This window comes from Centropristis striata, chromosome 3, assembly GCF_030273125.1.
Source record: "Centropristis striata isolate RG_2023a ecotype Rhode Island chromosome 3, C.striata_1.0, whole genome shotgun sequence".
Taxonomy (NCBI): Eukaryota; Metazoa; Chordata; class Actinopteri; order Perciformes; family Serranidae; genus Centropristis; species Centropristis striata.
In genome coordinates, this window is record NC_081519.1 from 44,882,637 (window position 1) to 44,886,998 (window position 4,362).

Sequence of the window (4,362 nt, forward strand, 5' to 3'; positions counted from 1 at the left end):
AACGCCTGTTATTGATCCTTGTTTCCTGACACCTCTCTCTATTAAACAGCCCTCAAGTTCCATTTGAACCTGCAACAACAAGGCTTCTGTCCTCTTTTAGCTTTAGCTTTATGTTATTTGCTATAATTAGTTATAATTACATAAACTGACAAAGATAACAAATAAAGTTGAGGGAGGGGCAGAAAACCCAGATGGGCTCATTTATTTAAAGCCTCCACCTAAAATGTCTTAGTTGTAAGAAATAAACTGATAATAGAAAAAACATAAATACAACATCAACAACAAGTTATAAATAGAACATTTCCTCTGGGGAAATTCTGAAAGGGCCACGGGGGCTACTGCCGGTGTGTGTACACTATGATGAGATTCTTCAGAGATTTATAACTATGCCCTTTAACCTCAAAATGTGTGTGTGTGTGTGTGTGTGTGTGTGTGTATTTAAAATCATATAAAGTTACCTGTGTGTGTGTGTGTGTGTGTGTTTTTGAAGCATGTGTACGCATGTGTGCGGAGTGTGCACGCTTACGCGCGCGCGTGTGTATCTGTAACTGTAATCACATCAAAGATCAAAGGCAATCAGATCAAAGCAATCAACACAATTAACTGACACCTGTTCTGGAACAGTGACAGCAGCCAGAGGTGGACAGACTGGAATTTCTGGCCTCGAACAGAAAGCATTTTTGGCAAAACCATAATACCTATCATTGATCCGACTTCACTTTGAGGGTCCTGAGTTCTTCCTGAACATCTACATATATTTTTTTAAGAAAAATGAAAAAATAGCTTTGTTAGAGCGATCTAAAAAAACTGTTCGATCTACCTCTGGCGATGACATCACACACTGTGACACGAACATTCCGTGCAATACACACCCATTATAATCTCAGAATTTCTCCAAAAATGATCATGGTCAAAATTTTGGGCAGTTTTTAGCGACTTACGTCGCGAAAAATTCATATTCTGTAGAGAAAAGTAATAGCACACCGATCCCTATCAAACCGCACGTTTTGATATATAATTTGTCCTGCAACTCTTCAAGTTGTAGAACTAGTAGCGGGACGAAATTGCGTCCGGAAGAGGAAGAAGAAGAAATCCACAGTATAACAGTAGTGCTCGGGGCTTCGAGGTAAAGTGAATTTTAATAATCTAACAAATCCAACCAATCGCCCACAACAACAATCTGAAATAAGACCTGCAGCATTATCAACTCCTGTGTTGTTCGTACATATTAAAAGGCTGTTTTTCAGTCTGGACATGATTTCGTATGATAGAAAAACAAGCTTTGCTGGGAAATTAATGTTTGTGAAATGAAGTCAGTTTATTGACGTCAAGATAGTTTCTCCACCTCCCTCCTCCACATCTCTTATCTGACTCAGTTAACGTCTGTTGTCTGACAACACAAACTGGAAAATATGGAAATGAGAACAACCAACTAGTGAATATTCAGCTTCATTAACTCTATGGAGTCTTATATGGAGGCTGTTTTCTCCTTTTTTAAATCCTTTTCATGTCTTTTTGTGTAAGTCTGTGGTGATTTTGTGTCTTTTTTTGTCATTTTGTGTCTTTTTTTGGGTAATTTTGTATCTTTTTTTAGTCATTTTGTGTCTTTTTTTGTCATTTTGTGTCTTTTTTTAGTCATTTTGTGTCATTTTGGTCATTTTGTGTCTTTTTTGGTAATTTTGTGTCTTTTTTGGTAATTTTGTGTCTTTTTTTTGTCATTTTGTGTCTTTTTTGGTCATTTTGTGTCTTTTTTGGTCATTTTGTGTCTTTTTTAGTCATTTTGTGTCTTTTTTTGTTCATCTTCTGTCTTTTTTACTTTCAAAACACTATCATGCTCAATAAAGAATTTTAAATGTGTCAAATCTACCATATAAGAGGGTTCCATCCAGTTCTATCATTTGATACTAAATCTATTTGAGCTTGTCTCCAGTTTTACTTGGTATATCATCATCAAACTGAAACTGGCCTCATGGAGTTTACAGCCAGAACTTTAGAGGTAAATGTACAGTAGGGCTCCACGCTGCTTTGTTTTATACTCTGATGGAGGCAACAAGTCTGATTATTTGGAGCTTTGAGGGTTAATAAACCTCAGCATACAGCCGTCTGACTCTCTTCTGTCTCTCTCTATCTGCAGAGATATCAAACTAGTTTTCTGTCTGCGTGATGAATGAAAAGCATCATTAATAATTGATTTTAAGTCAACTGCCAGTAAATGCAGGCATTTATGTTCAGTACATTCACCAGTGAGTTTTCTGCTGCAGAGACACAAATAGACCCGGCATGTAAAAATGGCAGAGATCTGCTTCCTGTACATTAGACATCACGCAGATATTTTTCAGCTTCCGAAGAAGAGAAGAACAGTAAAAGTCTGGGAGCCACTCAACCAGTTCACCTCGGGGACGTTACAGTCTGCTTCACACAAATAGTTCATACAAAATGTCATCCTAGTTTCTTAAAAGTCAAAGTCTTTCCTAATGTTGTGAAAACCCAAAGTGAAAGGCTTCTGCACCAAAGTTATTATAGTTAACAAAAACTAGAATTGAAAAAACATTTTCTTTAACTGAAATAGAAATAAAAACAAGAGTTTTTATAAAAACGATTACTAACTGAAACTGTATTTTGTGGTTCCAAAACTAACTAAAACTAACTAAAATTATAGTGAAAATGTCCTTCGTTTTCGTCTTTGTCATCTTTTTTCATCCGTAAACCTTTTTGGTTGATATGAAATCTATTTCATCTATCTGGTTTTATGACTCAATAAACAAGACAAATAAAGAAAAAAAGAAAAAACAATAAAAAAGTGACAAATTTAAAGAAAAAAAGGGACAAATGTATGGGAAAAAAGTGACAAATTTACGAGAAAAAAGTGACAAATTTATGGGATACAATTCTAAAATTTAAAGAAAAAAGTGACAAATTTACAGGAAAAATATTCAAGGTCTACACGAAAGTCAGAAATTTCAACGTTGTCCCGAGCTCCAAGTTCCAACTTTCAGTGTTAATATAACACACCATAAGATTTTACGGTAAGGATGTGTTAGACCCGCCTTCAAAATAAAAGCAAACACATGTAGCTTTCAAAATAAGAGCACATGGATGTGTTAGCAGAGTCCATCACAGAATTTACAAGAAAACTGTCAAAATAAGAGGCCTTAAATAAAACATAGAAGAACCTTTGTTCTCCTTTACAATAATGAATTAAAATATGAAATGATTCAGGTGGAATAGTGGCATTAGAATGTGCGAGAGGCACCAAATTTAGGCTTTTAGGGCAAAAATGTTCATAATGGCATGCTCCCCGGACTTTGAAAACATGAAAAATTAACAACTGTAAATTGTAGAACACCCTCCAAGCGGTATTATTACTATTTAAATCTCTTTCTTTTATTTGTAAACCTGATTATTACTGTTTTGATATTTGATTTGACTCCACCTGGGTTTTTGTTTGTTTGTTTTATTCAAGTTATTTATTTTTCTACTATCATTCTATTCTTTCGTGTTGATTTCAAGCATAAATGAACATGTACCTTCTTTATTTTTGTATGTAAACGAAAGAAAAATTTTAGAACACTTGACATCTTCCAAGTTGTATTATTACTATTTAAATCTCTTTCTTTCATTTTTAAACCTGATTATTACTGTTTTGGTATTTGATTTGACTCCACCTAGGTCTTTGTTTCTTTTAATTGCTTTTATTTTTCTACTGTCATTCTGTTCTTTCGTCTTTCGTATTTTTGTATGTGAACGAAATGAAAAAAAGCCCCAATAAAGAGAAGTTAATAAATAAATAATAATAATGCTCCCTGGTGTGGTGGTGTGGTGGTGGAGCTGCTGGTCGATCGCTGCGTTAAATGGCCTGATTGTTTCACAAAGTGACAAATATTGACGGATGTGTCGACACGGAGCTGACGGGACATTTTAGCTAATTCAGGCGCTGTAATAAATCCGAGAGTGTGCCTTTAAGTAGATGGAAACATGATGAATTTTTCCGTGTGGAGGTTGATGTGCTAGATTTAGAAGAAGAGCCACCAGTTAATCAGTGTCACAGCTTGAGCAGCATGACTGCAGCACAGCGCTGCTTATATAATGGAGGAGAGTGGGATTCCCAGCAGCCTCCTCCTCCACCAGCAGTCTGACGGAGGAGGGGGGGGGGCTGCAGCAGGAGGAAGACGAGGAGGAGGAGGAGGAGGAGGAGGAGGAGGAGGGTATTGATGTTTCAGATAGTGATGATGAGTGTGAAGGGCTCAGCTTGGCCACCAGCTCCTCCACTCTTCAATAATCCAATAATTACAGGCAGCTTCCTAACGGGGGATCCCTCTGCTGCTGCAGCCGTTAGCCGTTAGCTTAGCATCGACATGTTGT